Genomic DNA, 16354 nt, shown 5'->3' with positions numbered 1-16354 from the left:
CTGACCACCTTTGACATCCGGTCAAGTTCTTCATCCTCTCCTCTAACCTTGAGGTCTAAGTCTTTGGTCCACCTTTATCACAAGTTCTGGGAGGCCATTTTAGCAGGAATCCCCCTACACTTGATGTCCCTCTTAGTAAATTTCCATCCACAGACCCTTTACTCTGCTTGCTGGCTATAAATTCCCGGCTGTCTGCGGCATTGAGAACTGAGCTCAGTTCTATACTAAAGTCTCTTTCCCTTCCTGCAGTAGTTCTTCCTGCACACAATCTGCCTTTATTGACTTTAACTGGTGTCTAGCTTGTTTCTCTGACAACCCCTTGATCCCTAGACTAGGCCGACGCCCATCATACGCCTCCTTCACTTTCCTTGTGACTGCCAGAACACTTTATTGTAACTTCCGTAACTAGGGACTTCTAAAAACTGAGTTGTATGTCCTAAAAGCAAGTCTCAGGTCTTATTTACCATTGTATTCCCAGCATAACATAGAGCTTGGCACACACAGGACACAGGCAATATTTGTGGAATAATGGAATGAAGTTCCAGTGTTCCTCACTTGCGTGTATGGAATGTTCCAGCACAATGGGCAGTTTTAGCCATCGGGGGGTAGTATGGTGGGCCTATGGCATGGATGGAAAGAGTCCACCTATTTCTTAACTGTTGCACAACTCTCAGAAATTCCTTTCTGCATCTGGCCTGCCATGTAGCAGAAACACCAAACTGATTTTCTCCAGCAACGGCCCCAGGTAGAATTGGCAGCTGCCTACCTCATTTGCTTACTCTAGCTGGCTCTCTCATCACCAGTGCCTACAATTCATTATTGTACTCTCCAAATTTGTTTACTTGTCTCTCTGCATTTTCAGGCTGCCACAAAGTAGACTAGACCTAAACTAATCAAATTTTGTGCTCAGGCACAAAATGTTCTTCATTTAATGTAACCATTTCTCATTTTGCATCTGTTTCTCTGCTTAATCATTCATTAATTCTTGGAAGTAATTGACTGGTCTTGATACATTTCACACACTAGTAAAGAATTTCATATACATCTTAGGTTTGATTGGGGGCTTTCTGTTATCTTGAAACAGACGTAGCCAATAATTTCAAATGGAAGTATCTTCATTTTCTAATGTATTTTAATAAAGTCTGGAATGTGAGTAGAGGCAAACAAGGCAATGATTACATGAAGTGAAAATTATCTTTTAGGCAAATATAATAGGTTAATATTGCTATTAAGAGACCAAAGGGACCATCTGTAAGTCCTTCACAGACCACCAGGGTTACACTCAGTGAAACCCCTCTTCCTAATAATGCTCTGTCATGGTTCTGAAGGTTTATGGAAAAGAAAATTCTGTAACCTTTCTGGCAAACCCTCCTACATGTTAGAAATGCTGACTCAGGAAAACCTGAGTCTATTAATTTTTCACTTAAATTCTTCATGTTGCAGGTAAAACCTTATTCTGTTTGCCTTTTTGCAGTGTGCGAGAAAAATAGAAGCTTAAAGATGTTAAGTTACTTGTGTATAATCTCATCTAATGAGTAATACATGTAAGATTTGAACCAAGGCCTGATTCTAAAGCATGCCTTTTTTTTTTTTTTTTTGTCTTAACCAATGAACTTCCTTGCCTAGTTAATGGGATTGTTCAGTACACAAGGTGATTTATTTCCCTAAGTAGCTTAGACTAAAGGTAATGCCCACTATTGGCCATAAATCCTTGTGACTCTAGCTCTATTTCCAGGAGTCCAGGGCAGTAAGGCAGCTCACAAGCTGCCTTTGGAAATACTGGAAATGGAAGCAGAAGACTGTAATGCCTCATAGCCCAGAGTGCTTCCTGAGCTAGCTGGAAAGCTCTGTTCCTGGGCACCCCAGGCTTTTGGTACAGTTTTACACTTCTGTTTTTCTTTTCTTTTTTATTTTTTTGAGATGGAGTCTCACACTGTTGCCCAGGCTGGAGTGCAGTAGTGCAATCTCGGCTCACTGCAACCTCCACTTCCCAGGTCCAAACAATTCTCCTACCTCAGCCTCCTGGGTAGCTGGGTTACTTTTTATATTTTTACTAAAGATGAGGTTTCACCATGTTGGCCAGGCTGATCTCATACTCCTGACTTCAAGTGATCTGCCAGCCTTGGCCTCCCAAAGTGCTGGGATTACAGGTGTGAGCCACTGCGCTGGCCTACACTTCTTATCATACACCACTCTGACATTTGAAAAGTAGTAAAAGCTAATCTGAGTTCAAGAATAGCAACTATCTTAGATCCTTTGTAAAATGAGGACAATAATAGTCCCCACTTCATCATTCTAGTGTGGATCAATGCTGTATTACATATACAGTGGTTGGAATAGAGCCCAGTAGATAGTCAGCTCTTAATAAAGCTTAGGTATGAATACTATTTTAAAATTGTTGCTTTTATTATTGTTATTGTTTGAGAGCAAATTATTTAAGCACAGCTGCAGTTAATTAAGAACCTCTGTAGTGCGGTTCCTGACTGGCCAATGACTCAGCTACTAAGAGAAAGAGGAAACGCCAGTAGTTGCTGCTAAAACACGCACACCCTTACACAGGTGCCTGGACACCCTGAGAATTTTATGCATTCACTTTAGCTTTTCCCAGAATTACATCCACTGTTTTAGAAAATTTTAACTTACTAATAAAATATTATTATACATAATTCTTGTCCCCAAAGTCTTCCTTTGAAGTACTCCTATTTATACCATGTAGCCCTTAAGTTTCTCTTTTTGATGATAGCTTATTGATTATTCACATCCAGAGATTGTTTTTTATTGTGTTACATTTGCTCTTGAGATTTTTAACAATTCTTTTTTCTTTCTTCACGTTGTATAGTTTTGTTTCACATAAAGATCTATTATCTTGCATCTATGTTTCTTAAATACTGTTTTTTACACTTCTTAAAACTTAAAAACTTTTTTAAAAAATTATACTTTAAGTTCTGGGATACATGTGCAGAACATGCAGGTTTGTTACATAGGTATACATGTGCCATGGTGGTTTGCTGCACCCATCAAAAAAAACTTTTAAGTATATAAATGCACAAGCTGCATAAAATTATTTACTTACTATTAAAAAAATCCTCCAAAGAGGTAAAAGGTTCTTATAAGCACTTGTCCATACTTTATTAGGTTCAAAATATTGAACACCTGTTTAAAGTTATAATTGTAGAAACTGTATGTCTTATTTTAAGGTATATAACAAAGCTCAGAAACACAATGGCATTGTTATAACGTGTCACCTGCCATTGTCAACAGTGGATTAATTAATAGGCATGGTTTCTACAGGATCATTAGGTAGATTTTATATTCATTTTTATCGGATGTTTTATCTCTACACAAAGGTGTAGGGGAGTGCAAATATGTCACGGCAGTATGCTACCATGCTGCACCTGCACCCCAGCCAGCCCCTACCCACTCCACAAATAGCCCTATATTAGTGAATGTGTGAACTTACTTGAGCTGAGTGGACTAGAAAATAAATACCTAAAGGGAGTTTATTAAGAAGAGAAATGATATGTTTCAGTTCTTGCTAGCAGTCTAGATGCTGGTGAATGTTAGGCCACCACCGTCCATGTCCTGAACTCTCTGAAAGACAACTCTGTCATGGCAAATGACATGTGACCATGTTCACTGACTCATGCAAATATAAGAAAATCATTGAGAGCTCAAGACCCTACTTTCAGAAGATTGTATGGGAACTGCTAACAGGACCTTCTGAGTACGCTGCCAGCTCATACCTGTTAATTAGGTACACCTGCCCAGGGCCAGCTGCCCATGTGGAGGGTTCACGGGCAGGTCAAAACTCCACCTCTTTCAGCTTCTTCTGGCTGCTGGGTAGCAGGAACTAGCCTAATTAATCCTGATGCTTCCTAAGCATTTAGGTTAGAGAAGTAAAAGGCATCAGGAAGTCAAAAGGTTTCTTTGAGGTTTTTTGTTGTTGTTGTTGTTGTTTTAACTTAAAAGTCCTACATAAACTGATGTTGAATTTATAAAAAGTTTTGCTTTGGAGATTGAGGTGAAAAGAGTCTGATTTCTGAGGTCTACTTATGACTCAGCAAACTGCCACAGGCACTAGATCAGAGAAATGCATGCCTCGTCAGCAGGAAAGCAGCAGGTGGAAACAGCTGCTCTGTGCAAATTTATCTGGACTGATCACAGCAGCAGAAAAGGAACTAGATTTATGTCAAGACCTGGGCCACAGACCAGAGTGACTTTTTTCTAGGAAATGGCAACAGTGCCAGCAATCTTTTAGCACAAGGTATAAGAAAAACTAGTCATGCTCTACCTGAAGTAATTTTTTTGATTCATAATATTATTTATTCTGTTACTGGAAAAATAGAGATACTCTTTCTTTCTTCACTAGCTGTAATTTATAGCAGGCAGGAAGAGAGTGCTGGATTCCCAAGGGTTCTCTAAGGAAGTCAACAGCAATCCCCCACTTTTGTGCCCCTAGAACAGCATAACATTAAACAGTGGACAATATAGGGACTTTCAAGGTCATGGTTCACAAACTCCCAACTTGATCACATATCTCATTCTATATATTTGCCTGGAAGTCCATCTCTTAGACTATACAGTCTTTTCTTGAGCCATTTTTAAAGTGAAATTTTAACTGTACCTATGTGGAATTTTTCTGGATTTCTTCCCATCTACTCAATATCAATATCTACTCCATATCCATCTACTCAGTATCTACTCAGATCCCCTGCCTTGGAAATTGGAAAATGGAAGATGGGAGTGGAAAACAATAATATCAATTCTTAGTTTTTGGAAAAGAACCAATTGCTCAAATATTCATTCTTCCAGAATCAGTCTTGGAAATAACCACTAGCTACTCTATCAGATAACTCGTGCTGCAAGATAAACTACCCCAAAATTTGTAGCTTAAAACAACCACTATTTATGTAGCTAACAATTTTGCAGATCAGCAATTTTGACTGAGCCTAAATGGGCAGTTCTGGTCTTGGCTAGGCTCAATTATGGGTCTGCCGGGTTGACTGGGAAACATAGGATGGGCTCTCATTCAATTTGTTGCTTCTCCACGTGGTCTCCTCACCTTCCAGCAGGCTAGCTCAGGCTTTTCCACATTGAGGCTGGCTAGGACCCTAGAGAGAGAGCAGAAGCGTTGAAGGCCTCCACAAGGCTTACCTTGGAACTAGCACAATATTACTTCCACCATATTCTATTGGTCAAGTCACAAAGCCAGCCCAGATTCAGGGTCAGCCTACCACTTGATGGGAAAAAGTTGCAGAGTCACATCGCTAGGGGCACAGATGCAGGGAGTTATTACACTGTAGTCATCTTTGCAATCTGCCACACCTGCAATGGAGGAAAAGTGGATCCAAATAATTTTATTACAGGTGAATTTCCCATAGAAGAAAAATGAGCTAATAGATAAATTATACCTTTAAAATAGTAATAAGCAGTCATTCTTTCTAATATTGATGCCTTGAAAACAAAAACTACAGGGGCAAATTCTCAGCTTAGTTTTAGTCTGGCTTCCCAGATTTTATACATGATAAATGGAAGACCCTTCCCCTTAATATAACTTTCATTTTACAATAGTTTGTATAGATTCTTATTGCAGGCTGGTTTTCTGGGAAGTAGACTCTGAGGTGGAGTTGAGTGTAAAAAATGTTTATTAGGGATTCTCTCTGGGATCAACACCTGTGGAGGAGTGAAGACAGAGCAGAGGGAGGAGTTGAATGATCAGGCAAGTCCACAGCCTCGGTGGACCCTGTGGGAGCTCTGGATCTAAATGCCCTGTCAGAGTTGTCCCAGCTTGGGCCACTGTGGTTAGGCCTTTATAACCAACCCTTCCTCTGTCAGTCACTGGATGTGGGCCTCCTCTGGAAAGGACATAATCTTAGGCAAGGTGGCTTTCTGCAGCTAAGGCACTCCCTGAAGGTGCCCATAGATGAAGGCTGTCTGCTAACAGCAATTCTGGGGCTGAAGGCCCTTCCTTCCAGATCCATCACAATCCTAATAGAATTATGATGAGGTTCTAGCTACATACAACTAATTTCATCTGCAGGAGAAGCTACATGATGCATCATGTGATGATATTTATTGACTGTTGTTTTCCTCAGAGGGTTCTAAATAGCTTCAAGAAGTCTAGCTGACTCATAGTGCTGTTACCTTCATTTTATTGCTGGGGCTGAGCAATAAGTGGTAGGCTAACTGAGGAATTTATCAGTCATCCATGCAAGTAAATTTCATGCATATTTCAGGCTTCCTCTTCTCCCTTGAAAGCAGCATTCATTTCTGCCATCCTACCCTCTGGCCAACAATTTCTGACTGGGTGGATAGGGATGTGGGCTCTTTCTGCCTCTTCTGTCTGGATCACAAATTACCTTCATCGTCATGAGTGAGTGAATTTGTGCTAAGGGAGGACGGGGGTCCACAGATGAGCCCAACTCTAAGGTAGTCATACATATAAAATGCTAAGCTTAGCAAATAAATCTATTGGAACTGATTGTGTACAATAGTATCATTTTTTTCTTTTTATGAAGGAATGAAGCACGCTCCCTTAGTGAATTTAGAATAGGATTTGATTTTCAAAAACTGATTTACATACAACCTTTCAATCATCTGCTGTACATGCAGCTGGATTAAGAAAGCTTTAGTTGTACTTCTGGTCTGATTATGGGATTGCCCTTGTAAGGGCCTTAAAGTAGTCTTTGTTAAAGTTTGACCAGCCATAATGACAGGTATAATCGTTTAGGGGTTAAGAGGTCAGGTTCTGGAGTCAGACAGACTTAGATTGCAATCCTGTCTCCGATGCTTTCTAGATGTGTATTATTGGACAAATCAGTCAATCGCCTAAAACCTCAGTTTCTTCCTCTATATAATGGGCATCATAATATCTGCTCCCCCCCAAAAGGATTCAGTGAAGTAATGCCCACAAAGAGCCTGGAACAGGCCCCGGCACTATCAATCTTAGGTCTTTTTCTTTAGGATGAAGATGACAATGATGGTGGGACATTTGGTCTTTGCCTTCCGTGACATCCCTATAAACACTCTTCTTTATGGTCATCTTAATCTGATGTTTCTTAATTTTTCTGATGCAGGAGATCTGAAGCAATTGGTAGCAGGTAGAGGTAAAAGAATATACAGCAGAGAAATGTATATTTGAAAATATATATTGAATAGATTCACCTTTCAAAATAGCAAGAAAACATAACCTGGCTAAATTCTAGGAGAGTTACATTTTTAAAAATAGCTATGACTGTTTCAGTGCTACCTGAAAGCAGACACCTAAGGGAACATAGGAAAGGGTGTGGGGGTGTGGTGCCAGCCACCATGGGAGTGAATTTCTTGGGTTCAGGAATGGGGGTCAGAAAGTCAGCAAGAGAACAAAATGTCTAAAGGTTTTGGGCCTATGGGCGGGATACAAAACCACAGTCTTCTCACACCAGATCCACTGGTGGTTGCCAGTAGTGACAGATTGAGAGGGCTGATAATACACAAGGCAAATTGAGAAGGTTTCTAAATATAAGGACTTTTGACATTATCCATGTAACCTCAGCTGTTCTATAATGAGGTTTAACCTTCGTCCACTCTGGCACAAGACTTCACATGTCACAACAGTTTGTCACAGAGAGGATACTGCTAGATTTACAGACTATGAAGATATTTCAGGCTGGGCCTGGTGGCTCACACTTGTAATCTCAGCACTTTGGGAGGCCGAGGTGGGTAGATTACCTGAGGTCAGGAGTTCAAGGCCAGCTTGGCCAACGTGGTGAAACCCCCTCTCTAATAAAAACACAAAAATTATCTGGGTGTGGTTGCACACACCTGTAATCCCAACTGCTCGGGAGGCTGAGGCAGGAGAATTGCTTGAACCTGGGAGGCGGAGGTTGTAGTGAGTCAAGATTGTGCTACTGCACTCCAGCCTGGGCAACAGAGTGAGACACTCTGCCTCAAAAATAAATAAATAAATAAAGATACTTCTTAGATATGAGCTTAATATTCTACAGTGGAAGAGAATGTCTCTATCTTTCGCCATAGTGATTTATTCATCCATTTCCAGTTTTGGTATTCTCTAGTTGGCAGTGAGAGGAAACTGGTATGTTCTATTTTACCAAGCTCTTTCTTGTGTTCATACTCAGGTTACCAACTTTCAAGAACTGGAATTCAATAAAATGCATTAATGTTGAAGCTATTGAAATAAATTTATCCTTTCTTTCGCAATTTAGAAGAGCTTTGGGATCTGTTGGGATCTCACTGTTTCATTATCACTGTGTACTTCTACAGGTTTAGAAGATGTAAGCAACTGAGTCCAATATATGTCCAGAAGCTATCTTGTGAATATGTCCCTAGCATCTGATTCTAGACCTCCATGCTACTTTCTCCTAAAAGCTTAGAAGCTACCTCAGGTCATTTGAGTCTTCTCCTTGTCTGGATTCAGAGTCAATAGGCTTGTCCCATTGAAGTAGCCTTCATTTTATGCTATCCGCAAGACATCTTAAAATGGAGCAACAGGCAGTACTTCTCAGGAAGGGAAATGTTGATGGGAAATGCTTTATCTGGGGATCTCAGACCCACACGCCATCTCCAGGCCTTGTGACAGAAACCCTGGGCTTGAATATGGCCTGCCTGGTGTTTCAGTCTGATTCTGATAGCAGAACAGTGAAACTAATCTGAAGGATTTCATGTTAAGCCTTCAAATAAAATGTCAATCACTTTCAGCTGAGCAGTTTCCGTCACAAACAGACATGACCTGTATCTTCTAAGGTCCTTTGTATCAAAGCATTTTTGTTATTTTTTATCTAGCTGTCTTATTAGTTTTCAAAAGTAGAAAAAATATATAATTGAGTTCTTGATCCTGCAGTGTGTAGAATTTAACTATAAAGTGTGATACTTATTTTCTTGGACGGCTGAAAAATGGACTGATTTCAAGTGGGAGTCCTAGGAGGGATTTGAACAACACACCAAGTGTACAGTCACCTTTAAAAAGGTATGGTTTGCCAAAACAAAGGCCTTAAAAGACCACACCACTTATCACTTGACCTGTACGCTTACTAAGCTGGCCAAACTCTTCCCTGGCTAGATAGCCAACAGGAGCAAACTTCTCAGCTCCCTGCTTTGGTTCCTGTCCTATCACCTGAGCATCTCGTCTTGCCCTATTTGCTGCTCCTCCCCTAGCTGTTGACCTTCTAAGCATCTTAGCTATTGCCTTGCCTGCAGTCTCTGGCCTCACCTTTGCCCATCAGACCCAGTGCTTGATTGCTTCTCCCATTCCCTTGCCACCTCCCTGGGACTCCAGTTTACACTCTGCTTGGATGACAGCTGCCCTCTGCTGCCTGTGGTAACACCTTCACCCAGTCTTTTCCCCAAGGCTAGTACATTTGTGGGAGTTGGGGGGGTGTGGAGGGTACTCTTGGTTCAGGAAAAAGATACGGCTAAATTTGTTTCATCACAAAAAACTTTTAATGGATTCTGAACAGCTTTTATTGGTTCTGCAACATGTTTATTGTGAATTCAGTACGTCTAACATTTTTTTCTTATTCACTGATTGACAGACATCTATTGAGACCTACCAGGTGGCCAGTGCTAGGTTTGGCATTGAGAAGTTACCGTGTTATCTTAAACCCTGAGGAGGATGTAAGAATGATCCCCTGGCTGTGAGATCCATCTCCCCACATGTGGAAGAGTTGATTGCACTTATCTTTATGCTTGGCAGACAGTCTATTTTCCATCCAGTCCCTGTGGGCATCTCCTGAAGCTGTCAAAAAAGAGGCAACCTTCCCAGATAGACGGTTCCTTCATAAAGTATACACACAGTATCAAATACAAAAACACAAAATAAAACTTTACATATAGTGTACTTACGTTAGTTGCTAAAAAGCAGGGGAGAGACTGCATATATTTATGTGGTACCTCTGGAAAAACACGCAAGAAAATGATAACATTGGCTGCCTCTGAAAGAGAATGGGATAGTTGGGAGTCAGGGGAAGAAGGGAAATTTTTCACTGTATATTCTTTTGTACCTTTTGAATTTTAAGCCATGTGAATATTAGAGCTATTAACAAAACAAAACCAATTTTTAAATGTTAAGTCCTCAAAGAGGAGAGCAAGGCAGTGTTGGAATAAGTGGAGCAGCAATTCCTTGTTGTAACCTGTAATCTTTTTTTTTTTTTTTTTTAATTTTATTTATTATTATTATACTTTAAGTTGTAGGGTACATGTGCATAACGTGCAGGTTTGTTACATATGTATACTTGTGCCATGTTGCTGTGCTGCACCCATCAACTCATCATTTACATCAGGTATAACTCCCAATGCAATCCCTCCCCCCTCCCCCCTCCCCATGATAGGCCCCGGTGTGTGATGTTCCCCTTCCTGAGTCCGAGTGATCTCATTGTTCAGTTCCCACCTATGAGTGAGAACATGCGGTGTTTGGTTTTCTGTTCTTGTGATAGTTTGCTAAGAATGATGGATTCCAGCTGCATCCAAGTCCCTACAAAGGACTCAAACTCATCCTTTTTTATGGCTGCATAGTATTCCATGGTGTATATGTGCCACATTTTCTTAATCCAATCTGTCACTGATGGACATTTGGGTTGATTCCAAGTCTTTGCTATTGTGAATAGTGCTGCAATAAAGTAACCTGTAATCTTAAGCAAACTGACGAGAGATACCGAAGTGTAGATATAGAAGGTAGATCCCTAGGAAATCATTGAACAAGGAAGCAGAACTCAGCCTTATGAATTGTGTGTGCTTTTTTTCCTGAAGAAAATACATCAAGATATCGTTCATGGATGTGCACGTGTTCAGGCCCCTTCGGCCCATGGCTGGGAAGCAGACAGGCAGGCAGATAACAGGCCCGGGTCAAATGGTAAGGGGAAGCACCTGAAAGCCCTGGTGACACTGAGTGATTCAGCCAGAAGAGATAACCATCTGCGTTAAATTCTGCAAAAATGCATGTGTGGGTTTCTGTGATGGCCACCACCAATTAGGATGTTTAATATTGTAAGGCATGTTTAATTTAATATTGAAAGGCATGTTTGAACTTCAGGCAGGAAGATATTGGATTTTGATGATCCTTTCACACCATCTTCCTTAATGAATGAAATCTCTGAATTATTCTCAACACAGAATAAATTTGTGTTCCCAGGTGTAAACAATAAATAATGTACACAGAAAGTGCTTTACAATATTGGATAAGGCCATGTCTATAATCTGCTGTTTACACTTGTATCACTTTTTCTTGGTGATATATGAGCTTAATACAGTAAAAAGCTGCAACTGAGTCTGGTGCAGGCCACAGAGGGTAAGTCACAATTCACAGACGCCGGTTTGTTGTGAAATTTTCAAATCAACTACAACAGGCTACCAGCACTAAAACTCCTCAGACCAATACACAAATATTAAAAATTTGCATTTACTTAATAACTACTGAATGATGGTGCTGAAGTAGCTACTATGCACAATCTTTAATTTTTTTTTAAATAAAGGCAAAATACAAGATTTGTTCTATTGATTGCATTTGCTGGGAATTTAAAAAGTTCATGTGGGAAAATTCACATTGTAATTTCAAATCATGGAAAATTGCAGCAATGGCAAATCCCTGAGGTGGGCAGAACTCTCTAGTGAACCATAACCAAATGAGCCACCCCTTTCAGGATCACAAAGCAACGCTGAACAGCAGAGACCTTCATTTGGTTTCCCTTGTTACAGTCAGGTTGAACATATTTGGCTGCTAACTTATCTTAGATTCTCAGCTTAAGCAATTTACACAGATCACATCATTAAATCTTCACAACTACTGACTGAGCTATAATTATTCTGTTTTATGGATGAGGAAGCTGGAACACAAAGAGGATAAGTCATTTATACAAAATCACACAGCTAGTTGATGGTCAAATGCAGCCAGCAAAACTTTCAAATCTGTGTTGTAACCATCACATTGTACTGCTGCTCTAAAGAAATATACTAGGTTCAATGGGACCATTTTATACATGCTATGTTTAATGGAAAAGTAATAACTTTATGCTTAAATATTAGAAAAGAGAACTGTAGTAAACTATGGCTGCTATGTACAGTTGTACAGATGAACACAGCCCAACCATAGGGGCCTCATCCATGTTACAGCCCCTAGAGGGGCACCTCTTAGATCTGGGCAATGTACAATGTACACCAATGTGTGCCATGGCCCTGAGTAACCTGAAGGGTTGATGAAAGTTGTATAAATGTTTCTTTACCACAGAAATATTATTTCCTAAATTAGCCCTATAAAATTAGAAAAGTAGATTATAGAAAAAAGAAAAGCAAGGGAGAGCAAGAGATTATATAAAGCATTACAATTGGCAAATTTATTTTTTATCTATATGATTCAAATTTGACAGGCTGAGTTAAGTCATTTTGCTATGAGACATTATAATAATTAGAATTATCACCTATACACTCACATTGCTTCTAATTATCTTCTGGTTTTTTGTTAGTCATTTTATTATATGTGATCAGGATTCATATTTAAAGTCTATTAGGAATCATAATTTCCACAGTTTCTGACATTCAATCCCACTTCTAAATAGACCACCAGATGTTGTATCACAGCCTCTCGATTTTTAAATTCATATTGATTAATTTCTTAATTGGCTCCAAAATTATCACTAGGTACTGATAATTTCATGATTTTGTTAATTTCTGTGGGATGGATTCCAAGTGTTGGTTAATAGGGTATAAGCATTTTTTAAAATTCAGAGGCATTGTCAAACTGGCCCCTAAAAAGGCTGGATCAATTTGTGTATTCACTAACGGTCTATGAGAATATCTATATTCTTATGCCCTCACCAACCCTAAATACGATCACTGAAAAATTGTTTGCTTATTTGAGGAATTGAAAAAACTATCCTCCTGCAGAATCCAAGTCAGAGATAGTTACTATTAATGGTTTATTATATAGTTTCCATAGCATCTTCCTGTTATAAAACATTACAATATAGATGTTTGTAACATAAAAGGGCGCATACTGCACAAACTGTTCTCCACTTTGCTTTTCTCTCCCTTACGGATCTTATAGAAAATCCCATATCAGCACATATTCAGTTAATTTTTAAGAGATATACAGTATATAGATGTTCCATTATACAGGTGTTCTAATATTGATTTAATGTTGTGTTAATGGACTTGTAGGTTATTCTAGACTGATTTTAAATAATGCTTCAGTTAATATCTTATATCTTTGCACACATACATGAATATCTGTTGATAGATTCCTAGACATGAAATTTCTGGGTGGAAAGCCATGTGCATTTAACGTTTTGGTTGATGTTGCTGACATCACCTCCAAAGAGGCTGCATCATTTGCAAGCTTACCAGCAATGCCTGAAATCTCCTGTTTCCCCATAGCCTCTGTAAAATAGTGCTCTGTCAGACTTCAGGAACTTTGCCAATCTAGAAATTGAAAGATAGTATCTCAGTTTAATTTTAATGTCCACTAGTCTTACTATGACTAGCAACGGACAAACTTTATAGTATGTGTAAGAGGTACTTGTACCTATTTTTCTATGAACTCTCTTCACCCATCCTTCACTCATTTTTCCACTGTTTTTCAGTAACTGCTATTTCTTTTTGATTTGTAAAACGTACTTATTTTTATATGGAGTAAATTAGCTCTAGTCATCTGTTTTGTTAGTAATAGTTCCCATTTGTAGTTTGTCTTTTGTAATTCTTTGAAGTATTTTAGGCTGTGAATAATTTTTTTTACTCTTATATAGACAATTTTATCTATTGCTTGTGTTTCTATGTTTTGTTTCTTCCTTAGAAAGGCCTTCTTCATTCCAAGATTGAATTTAAAGATTCTTTTATATTTTCTTCAGGTGCTTTCACTGGTGCTTTTTAAAAAAAGATTTATTTAAACATCCGACCCATCTGCTACTTATTTTGCAGTAAAAGGTAAGCATCCAGATTCTTTTTTCTCATTAGCGTATCAAATATTGAATAATCCCTCTTTTCCCCCACGGTTTAGAAATACTGCTTTCAAGAAAATTCCAGAATTTACGTCAGAAAAGTCCCAAGGAAGACACTGAGTTTAGTCATTCCCACACGTTAACTTGCCGATTGGTGCTCTGTGGTCACTTCAGGGTCTCACAAAGGTCCCACCAAAAGTACAAGTTCCTGCCCCAGGAGCTTCAGATTCTCGGAGACTTCAGGAAACTGTCTTTTTGCCTCTAGCTGTTTTTTTAAAAGTTTTTAACCCAACAAAAACATTGTTACGGGATGCTTGGGGTGTCGCTTTGCCAGCTGGAAACCTCTGTGGCCAGTGGCTCCTCTGGCCCAGTTTTGCTTGGGTCCACTGGGTTCATTATGCCTCGTTGGCCTGGCAGGCTGTGCTCAGCTCATGCTACCTTCCTGGATCCCACACCTGCCAAGGGCGAACCAGGCACAGAGCAGCAAGGAGTGTGTGATCAAGGGTGGGGTCCAGCCACTGCGCACAGTCAGACATGCGGGCTGCAGTGGGGCAGGCAGGCTGGCACAGGCACAGGCTCCGTGTGAGGCTGCAGTTGGACTAGGAATACCGCAAGCAGCTTCTATGGCTGACAGTGGGCAACGTGGTGGTGTCTGGAAGCTTGGAGATGCCAGCAACTGCAGAGACCTACGGAAGGTGTCACAGCCCTGGCTCAGGGAGCTCCTAGGTCTGTGCTTCCTAAAGGGCTCCAGTTCTTCTCTCCTTCTCTCTTCTCTCCTTCTTGTCATCCGTAACATGGTGAGCAAGGGCTGTGTTTCAGCCCTGTTTGGTTACAGCTCTTTTAGCCCTGCCATTTGGTGGCTCCTGAGTTTCATGCACGTCCATGTGAAGAGACCACCAAACAGGCTTTGTGAGAGCAATAAAGCTTTTTAATCACCTGGGTGCAGGCAGGCGGAGTCCGAAAAGAAAGTCAGCAAAGGGAAATGGGATGGGGCCATTTTATAGGATTTAGGTAGGTAAAGGAAAATTACAGTCAAAGGGGGTTGTCCTCTGGCGGGCAGGGGTGGGGGTCACAAGGTACTCAGTGGGGGAGCTTTTTGAGCCAGGAAGAGCCAGGAGAAAGAATTTCACAAGATAATGTCATCAGTTAAGGCAAGGACCGCCATTTTCACTTCTTTTGTGGTGGAATGTCATTAATTAAGGCAGGAACAGGCCATTTAAATTTCACTTCTTTTGTGATTCTTCAGTTACTTCAGGCCGTCTGGATGTCTACGTGCAGGTCACAGGGGATATGATGGCTTAGCTTGGGCTCAGAGGCCTGACACTGAGTTCTTGTCTTATGTCCAGAAAGAATGAGGTATGCAGACAAGTGGAGGGTGAGCAAGACAAAGAGGAGCTTTATTGAGCAATAGAACAGCTCAGAGGAGACCCACAGTAAGTAGCTCCGCTCTGCTAGGCAGGTCGTCCCAACAGGTGTTCAGCCCTCAGCAGAGAGGGTAGCTCCTCCCTGCAGGCAGGTCAGACCATCATCTCTTCAACTCTCAGCAAAGAGGGTAGCTCCTCTCTGCAGCTGGTCACCCTCTCATTTCTTTGAATCTGGCTGAAGTCTGGAGTTTTTATGGGTCTCAGAGGGGAGGAAGTGCATGCAGATTGGTCCATGGATGGCCACTGGTGGGCCCAGAAAAAGCACCAGAAGTTCCCACTCTGGTTTGTGTGACTGACAGCCTGGCCCCCAGGCTTCAGGCCTTCCCCAGATTGAAGGTGGGGCTTCACTGAGGACCTGCCCCTTTCTGCCCAGGAGCCTGTCTGCCTCCTTCCACCATCCATGGTGCCCAGGCTGTTGGTGCTGAGGGGCGCCAGCAGGCCAGCACTGAGCTGCCCTTAGCACCTCCTTGGCCTTCCTCCCATGCTCATTGGCACCCAAAGTCTGAAGGGAGCCAAGGAAGAAGGAAGCTGGCATGTCAGTGCTGTCCCAAGTGTCTGCACAGGTTGTGACAGCACCCAGGCTCGGCCTCAACTTGGCTCTGTGATAGGAGTGGGTGCTGACAGCAGGAAAAAGCCAGAGAGTGGAAGCAGGCACTTCCAGCCTGAGGAGGGGCACCTTCCATCCTCAGAGAGTGCAGAGATGCCTGGGTCCACAGCTGCAGCTTGGGTGGCTGCAGCTGCACCAAGGTGGGCAGGTCTCCTGCCTGCTACTGGCTCCAGAGCACAGAGATGCCTGGGTCCACAGAGCGCCTAGCAGGGTAGGGCTCCTGCCTGATCCCAGGTATTAGGTCGCAGGGGTACTTAGGGCACAGATGTGGCTTGGGCAGCCATAGTTGCACCTGAAGAGCTCCTGTCCTGCCAACTTGGAAGGGGTGGGGCTCCCACCGGCTCTGTGGAGCATGCCATCCCAGGGCACCTCCTCTTTGTGCTTTCCCCACAGAGCAGCTG

Source organism: Macaca fascicularis, chromosome 6, assembly GCF_037993035.2.
Source record: "Macaca fascicularis isolate 582-1 chromosome 6, T2T-MFA8v1.1".
NCBI classification, from domain to species: domain Eukaryota; kingdom Metazoa; phylum Chordata; class Mammalia; order Primates; family Cercopithecidae; genus Macaca; species Macaca fascicularis.
Note: the sequence above shows the minus strand (reverse complement) of the source record.